This window comes from Natator depressus, chromosome 28 (genome assembly GCF_965152275.1).
Source record: "Natator depressus isolate rNatDep1 chromosome 28, rNatDep2.hap1, whole genome shotgun sequence".
In the NCBI taxonomy this organism is placed as follows: Eukaryota; Metazoa; Chordata; order Testudines; family Cheloniidae; genus Natator; species Natator depressus.
Window position 1 is genome coordinate 5,317,030 of NC_134261.1, and position 12,234 is coordinate 5,329,263.

The window sequence follows — 12,234 nt, forward strand, 5'->3', positions numbered from 1 at the left end:
GGAGGTCCTGGTAGAAGACCGGCAGCCCAGAGAGGTCTTGTGGAAGACCTCCCGGACGGAGATAAAAGAGCTGCCGGTCATATTGGAGCCCTCAAATGTGGCGTAGGATGGCGTGCGCCAGTATGCTCCACGCTGAACTGCCTGCACCATAGAGGAGCCTCTGTAGGGCCTGGAGGTGGAAGACGCGGACCTGAGGGTGCAGACACTTCAGGCCCTGTGCCCCTTCCTTCAGGGGTAGATGAAGAACCCCTGCAGAGGCCCAGTGCATTCCTGGCCAAAAGAACCCTAGAATCAATGTCCGGAGGTTGGTCAGGAAACCTGGGGCCGGGACCAGGGTGTTGAGCCGGTACCAGAGCATGGACAGGACTAGTTGATTAAGCACCAGCGCTCTCCCTTGGAGGGAGAGACATCGGAGTAGTCCCGTCCATTTCCGGAGCCGCTCTATCACCCCGCTCTCTAAATTTTCCCAGTTGTCTGGCGGAGAGGGATGTGTGGCAGAAAGGTAAACGCCGAGGTAGAGCAGCGGACCCGCGCTCCACCGGATAGGCTGAAGTGCGGGTGGGAGGGAGCTTGCCTGCCGCCAGTCTTCTACTGCCAAGCCAGAGCTCTTGACCCAGTTGACCCGGGCAGAGGAGGCTGCTGAATAGATGGCCTGGCAAGCCTCCACCCGCACCAAATCACCCAGGTCCTGGACCACGAGGATCACGTCATCAGCGTACGCCAACAGGACCAGCTGCAGCTCCGGCTCCTGCAGCACCAACCCTGTCAACCTTCTGCGGAGGAGACGGAGGAAGGGCTCGATCGCCAGAGCGTACAGCTAGCCCGTGAGGGGGCACCCCTGCCATACTCCTCGCCTGAAGCTGACCGGTTCAGTCAGGGTCCAGTTGAGCTTAACTGGACTCTCTGTGGAAGCGTAAAGCACCCAGAGAAAACCCACAAACTGGGGTCCGAAGCCAAATGCCTGCAGAGTGCTCAGGAGGTACCCGTGGTCCACCCTACTGAACGCCTTCTCTTGATCAAGGGACAGGAGGGCGAACGACAGACCATCTCTACATCCGAGTTCCAAAAGGTCCCGAACCATAAATAGGTTATCAAAGACACTGCAGTCCAGGACGGTGCAGGTCTGGTCTGGGTGGATCACCAGCACAGACCCTAGCTGCAGTGAGATTGCTTTCGCTACGATTTTGTAGTCCATGCTGAGGAGCGAGACGGGACGCCAATTTCATAAGTCGCGGTGGTCCCCCTTTGGCAATAAGGCGAGCACAGCTCACCTGCATGAAAGAGGGAGGACCCTGCTCTGCAGAGAGTTGGCCCAGACGGTGACTGGGTCTGGGCCGAGGACATCCCAAAACACGCGGTAGAACTCCACAGTCAGCCCGTCCATACCGGGAGACTTATTCGTGGACATACAACAGAGGGCTTCCGAGAACTCGGCCAGAGTGAGAGGCAACTCTAGCCAGTCTTGGTCACTCACGCTGACCATAGGGAGCTCCTCCAAGAGCACTCTGCAAGCACTAGGGTCGGTTGGATCCGGGGAGAAAAGACTTGCGTAGAAGGCTCGGGCCCTCCCGCACATCTCCACCGGTTCCGTAAGGGGGGTGCAGTCCTATGCCAGGAGGCAGGTGATGTGTTTCTTAACCCACCTCGTTTTCTCCAGGGCATAGAAGAAACGGGAGCCACGATCCATCTCCCGAAGGAGGTGGATGCGGGATCGAACAAAGGCGCCCCAGCCCCGATGGTCCTCGAGGGCCCAGAGCTCCTCCCGCTTCTCCCGGCATGCTCCGCAGAGGAGCGGGTCCTCGGGACTGGCGGCCAAATGCCTCTCCAGCTCTAAGACCTCCCGTTCCAACTGCTCCATTGCCGCATTTCTCCATCGGCTGGTGCCTCGGGTGTAGTCGCGGCAGAAAAGCCGGGCGCGCACCTTCCCCAGGTCCCACCATCACCGCGCCGAGGGAAAGGCACGCCGCTGCCCTCACCAGGCCAGCCAGAATTCCCGGAAGGACATCACAAAGCCCTCATCCTCCAACAGGCTGTTGTTAAAATGCCAATAGGCCGGCCCCGGCCTCTCCGCACAGAGGGAGGCTGTCACGGTGGCTAGGTGATGGTCAGAAAATGGGGCCAGCCGAATGCTGGAGGAGTGGGCTTGTGAGAGATGGAAGCGTGATAAATAAATGCGGTCCAACCGGGATTGGCTCGACCGATGGGCTTCCACCGAGACAAAGGTGAACGTGGAAGTGTCATCCGGGTGGTGATCACGCCAGATGTCCACTAGGGAGTGATGTTTGACTATCTCCCAGAGGGGGTCCGCGGCCGCCGGGCTCTGCTCGGTCCCCGAGCGGTCCCGCTCCTCGAGGGTTGTATTAAAATCCCCTCCCAGGGCCAGGCACTCATGAGAATCTAAGGTGCCGAGGAAGGCGGACGCCCGCTGATAGAATTGCAGCCACTCCGGGCCCGATATCGGGGCATAGACGTTAACGAGGTTAACCACGAGCCCCTCCATACAGACCTGGAGATGTAGCAGGTGACCTGGCATGGCCTCGGCAACCCCTAGCACCTCGGGCCATAGGTTGGGGGAGAACGGGGTTGCCACTCCATCCTGTCGAACCGTGGAATGTCTAAAGTAGACCCGGTCCCTCCACTCCAGCTGCCAATTGTCTTTGGCGGTCGGATCCATATGGGTCTCCTGCAGGAAAACCACAGAGTATCCTCCCTCCCGAAGGAAGGAGAGCACCTGGGACCTGCGGAGAGCCATCCTACAACCCTGGGTGTTCAACATTGCGATGGTGAGCAGTGTCATGGGTGGGGCCGGGGGGGATCCTCACTGGCAGGGACGCTCGCATCCCCCAGCGGGCCGCGCAACAGTCCTTGACCCATCCCATAGGTGAGTAATTGGTCACGGAAGATGCGGACCCGCCAGTAGGCCGCGGCATCCCGCTTCCCCTTCCCTTTACCTTCCCCCATGAGGGCCCTTGTGGCCCGGAGGATTTGAGGAAAGTCCCCCCCATCGCTGGAGAGCAAGCTGTACCTTGTTGTGGGAGCCACAGACATCCTCTAAAAACTTCCTCAGCTCTCCTCACAGCTCATGGGGGGGTGGGGTTACGGTTTCCTGGTGCACCCTTGGTGTAGCCCCGTGGCCCACTAAAATGGGCAAGCAGAGTGCGGACCCCCGACGGGGTACCTAATGGGCTGGAGCTTCTAGGCCCGCCTCAAGCCCTGGGGCAATAGGGGGCGGTGGAGGGAAAATAGCAGCCCCTAATGAATCAGGGCAGGAGAACACAAAGGCTACTCCCTGGGGGTCATCAGTTGGAAAAGGGAAGCAGACAGCCCCGGGGGCGGCGATAACATTGCAGGAGGTAAACTGGATAGGGGCAGAGGCAAGGTTCTGGGTTTCGGGAGGCAAGCAGCTGGATGGAGGCGCCTCCCGATCAGGCTCGAGGGTTAAGGGGGTGGGGAGGGAGCTCTCAGTGATACCGGGCGCGGGCTCTATGGTGGATTTAGCGGCCACAGCATCAGGAGGTGGATTATCTTCTGCAGGGCCCCCTCCCGGGAAGGAAGTCGCTTGCTCTGCACCAACGAGGGATGCCCCTGGCGACTCGTGTCCCGGCCGCGTGGCACCGGCTGTCACCTGAGCAGGCTCGGTGGTCTTCAGCGGGGTGCCATCAGCGGCCGGGTTGATGGAGGAGTCCAGGGGCGCCTCGGAGGTGGGAGCAGAAGCAGCCATTGGGGGAGGGAGCATGGGGAAGAGGGGGGTGGAGTGAGGTCGCCCAAATCGAGGTTTGCTGGCAAAAGGTCATCCTCCCCCTGGGTGACCGGGGTCGGATCTAGGGCCTTGATCTCCTCAAACATGGAGGAGAAGACACTTTCCGTCGCCCTGGGGTTCTCCCCGCTGGCACCCGCCACGACGGTTGCCTTGGGGTTCACGGGGGCTTCCTCAAGGGTCTCGGAGGGGAGGGTCTCCCGTGGAGGGGAGGCACTATCTTCTGGTGCTACCACGTCTTTCCTGGCTGACACCAGTGGATGGGACGCACTCGTGGGCAAAGTGGAAGGTTCGGCATCGGTGTCCCTCTTCCTGGTCTTCCAGGGGGCCTCTGCCTCAGGTAGATGAGGCGGAGCTCGAGCCTTCCGCTTGCGTCGCTTCCCCTGGACTAGGGCCCAGCCCTCCATGGCATCATCTGGGGGCTGGTTAGCAGGGGTTGTGTCAGGGGGTAAAGGCGATGGCTCAGGGACTTGGGGGGGGGGACGTGGGGCAGCATAAGGGAGGGAGGATTCTCCTTGGGGGAGGCTCTCTCCCATGCTTGGTGGTATCTCTGCTACACTCTCCTTCATAGGCCCTGTCAGATTGTCAGCAGCGAGGGCGGGGCTCTCCCGCTCATCTGGGTGTTGTAGGGGAGGTGCCCCTTAGGCCTGAGTGGGGGAAGTGGTGGTCCAAAGAGGAGGGGGGGGCGTGTTCGGGTATTGGGCGGCCAGAGGCGTCGGCAACGATGGGGCCGATGTCCTGCCGGGTCTCGGGGATCCCAGATGCCTCTCCGTGCTGGGCTAAGGGTCAGTCCCTCCGGACATGCCCTGACGCCCGGCAGAGGTACCACCGGGCTTCCCCCGTGGAGAAATACACCTGGTAACGGGTCCCCTGGTGGGGGACTAGGAAGGACCCCTCGAGTGCCACTCCGTCACGTGCCACCGATGGCAGTAGAAGCTGCACTTGCTGGCAGAAGGAAAAGATGTGACGGAGGGTGAGGTCCTTGCAGCCCCGCGGGAGAGGGCTGATGCCAGAAACAGGTTTCCTGAGGGTGGAAAGGGCGGCTAACAGGGCAGCATTGGGGAGAAAAGGAGGGACAGTGGTCAGGACCAGGCAGATGCCCAGATCCTCTAGCGGCTCTAGGGGGACAAACACACACCCCCCACCACCAGGCCCCTCTCCACCGCCTCCTGGGCGGCAGCCTCCGATGCTAAGAAGAAGATGACCTTCCCGTACATTTTGGAGGCCGTCACAATGGCTGAGGACCCCATCACCCTCGCCAACGCCCGCACGTAGGTCTCCACATGGTGCGAGGTGGGCACCAGGAGGCATCGGACACTGTGCTTCCTTGTCATGGTGGAGAAGGGGCCCCGGCCACTGTTGATGGAGGCAGTGGGCGGGAGAGATGATGAGGTGGCAGGCGGGGGGGCTGCTACCACCCGGGCATACGTCCTGGGGGGTGAGGGAGGGACACCCGCAGAGCCGGTGGAGCAGGCAGTGGGGAGGGACGCCATGGTCAGTGGCGGGGCCACAGCAATGGGGGTGGCCCCTGCCATGGAGGGCCCGGTGGTTTTAGCGGGGCCCTTCCCCTTCTTTCCCTGGCCTTTCCCGCCGGCTGGGGGGGCTCCCCTAGAGTCTGGGGAGGCGATGGGCATGGCAGCGGCAGAGGTCACCCCGGTGCCCTCCATTGCCGATGCCCCAGCGGGGGCGGTGGCAAGTGGTTAACAGGAGTTGGGGTCAGGTAAAAAGGGACAGGCTGTGGGATGGGCAGTTCGCGGGGGGGGGGCACATGAACCACCGTACGCTTGTCCAGAGAGTCCTGTTTGGTTGGCTGGTGCTTCTGGCCCACATGGTGGAATCAGGGCGAGCAGCTAAGTCAAGAGGCAGATGTTGAACAGCGAGCAATGACGGTGGAGGAGGCAGTTGTGAAGATCGTAGTGTGGGGGTTGGGAGGACACAGCTGGATCGGGGGGCAGCTCCGTGCCACACCCCCAGTGTCCCTACAAACACAGTCACGACACAAGGCGTCCCCCCACATGAGAGCACAGTTCAAAAGTTACTCAGTCTTGGGCCCCCTCCACGGCGATTTGTAAGTTCCCCTTGTCCCTCTGGTAGATGGCTGTTTCTTTGTCTGTTCCGGGTTTTCTTTTTTGCATTCCAGAAGTGCTGGAGCAAGTGATAAGATTCCTCTCAACCGGAGACAGGTCTGCAGACAAACAGCAAGCGGCTGGCTCTGGGGGCTGGGTCCTTCCACTTCCCCCCTCTGGGGAAGCGGGCCAGCAGGACCCCCCTCTCTTGGGAAGGGGTTCAGCTGGAGCAGCAGCAGCATCCGAGGGCAGCCGGGGGGGGCTAACAGCCGGCCGGCAGCCGGCCAGTGCTCTAGCAACAGCGGAGAAAAAAAAAAACAACAAAAGGAAAAGAAAGGGGGGAGAGCGTCTGGCCCAGTCAGGGGGGAAGCTGAAAGCAGGGGCAAAAAGCAAGGAAAGCCCAGGCCAGAGGGCAGCAGGAGAGCGCTAGAAGGGAGCTTTCTTTTTTGTAGAGGGAAGAAAGTTTGCTATAGATTAATTAAAGCACCTGAAGCCAATTAGAGCACCTGAAGCCAGTCACTTGATTAACCCCCCCCCCCCCCCGCTTCAATCAGACAAGGAAAGGAGTTGAAGCAGAGTGGGTTGGCATGGGAGCAGAGAGCAGTTTGGAGGGAAGCAGAGGAGAGTTAGAGAAGTGCTGTGGTGGGCTAAGAAGACCAAGATCCTAGGTAAAGGGACACCTGGTTTGTGCAGGGGGAGGGCAGGAAGCCCCACAAGCTGAAGGGCAGGAGAGGGAAGTAGCCCAGGGGAAGGAACCACTAGTTCAAGTGGTTTACCGCTATCCAATAGGGCGCCTAGGCTGGGACCCGGAGTAGAGGGTGGGTCTGGGTCCCTCCATCTCCACTCCCCTCCTCTAGGACACTAGTGGGGCAGTTAATACCCCAGTTCAGGGGTCAGAAACGGTGCCCTGAACCCTCCCCAAGAAGAGAAAGCAGGAGACCCATCAAAGTAGTGCCAGCTATTTGCCATAAAGCACTGCACTCCCGTGCATAGCAACAAATATTAGTCACTTTCAGCTTCAAATTGCTACCTCAAGGCATTCCTGATCCTTATGGCCGTGCTCTGTGCCTGTCTAATAGCCCTCGTCTCTGGCTGTTCAAATTCAGCCTCCAGGCGCTGATCCTCAGTGGTCCAGCTCTGAGTGAAGCTTTCACTCTTCCCTTCACAAATATTATGGAGTGTACAGCATGTGGCTATAAGCATCGGAATATTGTCATCGGGCAGGTCCAGCCTTCCATATAGGCAGCACTAGCGTGCCTTTAAATGGCCAAAAGCACACTCAAAAGTCATTCTTCACTTGCTCAGCCTGTTGAACCACTCCTTGCTGCTGTCAAGGTTCCCTGTGTATGGCTTCATAAGCCACAGCATTAAGGGGTCGGCAGGGTCTCCCAGGATCACAATGGGCATTTCGACTTCCCCTGTGGTGATCTTCTGGGTCAGGAAGGAAGTCCCTGCTTGCAACTTCCTGAATAGGCCAATGTTCTGAAAGGTGCATACATCATGCCCCTTTTTGGACCAGCCTGCATTAATGTCTGTGAAATGCTCACGGTGATCCACAAGTGCCTGGAGAACCACAGAAAAATACCACTTGCGATTAATGTACTCGGTGGCTCGGTAGTCTGGTGCCAGAATTGGAATATGTGTGCCATCTATCCCCCTCCAGAGTTAGGGAAGCCCATTTGTGCAAAGCCATCCACAATGGCAACAATGTTGCCCAGAATCACGGTCTTTCGGAGCAGGATGCAAATAATGCCCTACACACTTTTGTCAACATGCGTTCAGCTGTCAACTTTCCCACTCCAAACTGGTTGGCGACTGATTCGTAGCAGTCTGGAGTAGCCAGCTTCCACAGTACAATTGCCATGCGCTTCTCCAATGACAGGGCAGCTCTCATTCTCCTGTCCTTGTGCTGCAAGGCTGTGGTGAGCTCATCACAGAGTCCCATGAATGTGGCTTTCCCCATCCAAAAGCTCTGCAGCGGCTACTTTTCATCCCAGATTTGCATGACGATGTGATCCCTCCACTCAGTGGTTGTTTCACGAGCCCAAAAGCGGCGTTCCACTGTGGTCAGCACCTCCATGAATGACACAAGCAATCTCGTGTCACAGCTAGTACGTAGGGTGAGATCAATGTCGAACTCCTTTTGCTTTTGTAGTTTAAGGAATAACTCCACTGCCACTTGTGATGTGTCAGTAAGAGCGAGCAGCATATTGGTCAACAGTGCGGGATCCATTCCTGCTGCCCAAAGAGGCAGAGCGCGCAGTACACCAACCATTGAAAGATGGTGCCAAATATGAACGGAAGCACAGGGATTGCTGGGATGTGAAGCAAGGCATCACAGGGCATTGGGACAGGACCCGGGATGCCCCACAAGCCTCTCCGCCTTCCCACAAGTCTTAGCGGCATAAGAGGAAGAGATGCTCAGTGGGATATCGAGTGCACAGCTCCAAATACCGCTGCAAGTGCCACAAGTGTGAACACGCTATTCTGCAGGCAGCTGACAGCGTGAACACAAAATAGCGGTTTCTCTTCCACGCTCTCTGAACAGCACTGTAACTCCTGGTGCTGTAACTCTGCCCGTGTAGACACAGCCTCAGAGAGACAGGCTGCCAGGATCCCAGGACTGATCCCCTCTGGGGAATGAAGCATGTCGACAGACTATGCAGCCTTCACTCATCTCCTGTACCTGTAAACCCTGCTAGCTCAACGTGCTGGACCATCCTCGCCAGTACCTGGTTCCTAAACTGCAGCTACAGTTCCTGCTCCAGGGGAATCCAAAGGCCGAGAGGTGCAGAGATCCAACCCCTTATAACCTTAGAAACGTTTTGTTTCATTTTCTATTTTTTGTCTTTCTTTTTATGAACTTGGAGACCTCCCAGCCTTCTATTAAATTGGGATGTAACCGTGCGGCTCAGTGGGGGTGAGTGTGTGAACACCTCTGAAATCTACACAGGGAAGATGTTAGGAAGAATAGTTCCCCAAATCTTAATAGCCTGAAAACTCTGCCCTATGAAATGACTGAATGCATGCTTCTCATCCCTCCTGACCCCCCAACCCCTGTCCCAGCCCAGAGCCTGCATCCAGCACCCAAATTCCCTCCCAGAGCCTGCACCCAAATTCCCTCCCAGACCCTACACCCCTCACCCCCTCCTAGACCCCATCACTTGCCCCAGCCCAGAGCCTGCACCCAAACTCCCTCCCAGAGCCTGCACCCCCAGCCCAGAGCCTGAACCCAAACTCAGTCCCAAAGCCTAAACCCCTCACACCCTCCTGCACCCCCTGTCCCAGCCCGGAGCCTGTACCCAGCACCCAAACTCTGTCCCAGAGCCTGCACCCACTCCCCCTTCCCACACACCCCCTCCAGCCCCCAAACTCCCTCCCAGAGCCTGTAACCCCACCCCATCCTGCACCCCTGCCCCAACCCAGAGCCTGCACCCAGCACTCAAATGCCATCCCAGAGCCTGCACCCCAGACCCCCTTTCCCCCAAGCTCCCTCCCAGTGCCTACACCCTGCATCCCTCCTGCACTCCAATCGATAGACACCAACTTTTCCAGGCGCTGGTGGGTGCTTGCCTCCAGCCCTGCCCTGACTCCACCCCTGCCCTGCCCCCACCCCACCCCTATCCCAACCACTTCCCCAAAGTCCCTGCCCCAACTCTGCCCCCTCCCTGCCCCTATTGGACCCTTCCCCAAATCCCACCCAGCCCCGCCTCTTCCCAGAGCACACCACATTCCCCCTCCTCCTCCTCCCTCCCAGCACTTGCCGCTGTAAAACAGCTGTTTCGCGGCACAAGCTCTGGGAGTGAGGGGGAGAAGTGGAGCCGCAGCGCACTCAGGGGAGTGCTCAGAGCAGAGGCAGAGGTGAGCTGGGGTGGGGGGTGGGGTGAGGAGCTGCTGGTTGGTGTAGACCACCCACCAATTTTTCCCCATGGGTGCTCCAGCCCTGGAGCACCCATGGGCTATGTCCACACTACGAAATTAGGTCAAATTTATAGAAGTTGTTTTTTTAGAAATTGTTTTTATATAGTTGATTGTGTGTGTCCCCACACAAAATGCTCTAAGTGCATTAAGTCGGCGGAGAGCTTCCACAGTACCGAGGCTAGCGTTGACTTCCGGAGTGTTGCACTGTGGGTAGCTATCCCACAGTTCCCACAGTCTCCGCCGCCCATTGGAATTCTGGGTTTAGATCCCAATACGTGATGGGGCAAAAAACATTGTCGCGGGTGGTTCTGGGTACATGTTGTCAGGCCCTCCCTCCCTCCCTCCCTCTGTGAAAGCAATGGCAGACAATCGTTTTGCGCCTTTTTTCCTGAGTTACCTGTGCAGACGCCGTACCACAGCAAGCGTGGAGCCTGCTCAGCTCACCGTCACGATATGTCTTCTGGGTGCTGGCGGACGTGATCCTGCAATGCTACACAGCAGCAGCAACCCATTGTCTTGTGGCAGCAGATGGTGCAATAGGCCTGAAAACCATTGTCATCGTGTTCGAGGTGCTCCTGGACGCCTCAGTAATGTCGGTCAGGAACGCCTGGGCAGACATGGGCGCAGGGACTAATAAATTAGGAGTGACTCAACCAGGTCATTCTCTTTAGTCCTACAGGCAGTCCTATTCCACCATCTTCTGCTGAGCAGCCAGGAGATGAGGATGGCTAGCAGTCCTACTGCACTGTCTGCTGCCAGCCAAAGATGTAAAAGATAGATGGAGTAGATGGATAGACAGCTACCGGTCAGTCGGGAATCAATTTGGAGTGGGCAAATCTACTGTGGGGGCTGCTGTGATGCAAGTAGCCAACACAATCAAAGATCTGCTGCTATCAAGGGTAGTGACCCTGGGAAATGTGCAGGTCATAGTGGATGGCTTTGCTACAATGGGATTCCCTAACTGTGGTGGGGCCATAGATGGAACCCATATCCCTATCGTGGCACCGGAGCACCAAGCCAGCAAGTACATAAACCGCAAGGGGTACTTTTCAATAGTGCTGCAAGCACTGGTGGATCACAAGGGATGTCTCCCCAACATCAATGTGGGATGGCCGGGAAAGGTACATGACGCTCGCATCATCAGGAACTCTGGTCTGTTTCAAAAGCTGCAGGAAGGGACTTTCTTCCCAGACCAGAAAATAACCACTGGGGATGTTGAAAAGCCTATAGTTATCCTTGGGGATCCAGCCTACCCCTTAATACCATGGCTCGTGAAGCCATACACAGGCAGCCTGGACAGTAGTCAGGAGCTGTTCAACTACAGGCTGAGCAAGTGCAGAATGGTGGAAGAATGTGCATGTGGATGTTTAAAAGCGCGCTGGCGCAGTTTACTGACTCAGACCTCAGCGAAACCAATATTCCCACTGTTATTACTGCTTGCTGTGTGCTCCACAATATCTGTGAGAGTAAGGGGGAGATGTTTATGGTGGGGTAGGAGGTTGAGGCAAATTGCCTGGCCACTGGTTACGCACAGCCAGACACCAGGGTGGTTAGAAGAGCACAGGAGGGCACGGTGCGCATCAGAGAAGCTTTGAAAACCAGTTTCATGACTGGACAGGCTACGGTGTGAAAGTTCTGTTTGTTTCTCCTTGATGAAACCCCATGCCCCTCGGTTCACTCTACTTCCCTGTAAGCTAACCACCCTCCCCTCCTCCCTTCGATCACCACTTGCAGAGGCAATAAAGTCATTGTTGCTTCACATTCATGCATTCTTTATTCATTCATCACACAAATAGGGGGATAACTGCCAAGGTAGCCCGGGAGGGGTGGTGGAGGAGGGAAAGAAGGACAAGGCCACACAGCACGTTAAAAGTTTAAAACTTTAAAACTTATTGAATGCCAGCCTTCTGTTGGTTGGGCAATCCTCTGGGGTGGAGTGGCTGGGTGGCCGGAGGCCCCACCACCGCATTCTTGGGCGTCTGGGTGAGGAGGCTATGGAATTTGGGGAAGAGGGCGGTTGGTTACACGGGGGCTGTAGTGGTGGTCTGTGCTCCAGCTGCCTTTCCTGCAGCTCAACCATATGCTGGAGCATATTAGTTTGATCCTCCAGCAGCCTCAGCATTGAATCCTGCCTCATCTCATCATGCTGCCACCACCTTTCAGCTTCAGCCCTCTCTTCAGCCTGCCACTTACTCTCTTCAGCCCACCACCTCTCCTCCCGGTCATTTCCTGCACTCTGATATTGTCTGCCTCCACGCATTCGTCTGTGCTCTGTCAGTGTGGGAGGACAGCATGAAATCAGAGAACATTTCATTGCGAGTGCGTTTTTTTTTGCCTTCTAATCTTCACTAGCCTCTGGGAAGGAGAAGATCCTGTGATCCTTGAAACACATGAAGCTGGTGGAGGAAAAAAAAGGGGGACAGTGGTATTTAAAAAGACACATTTTATAGAACAATGGGTACATTCTTTCATGGTAAACCTTGCTGTTAA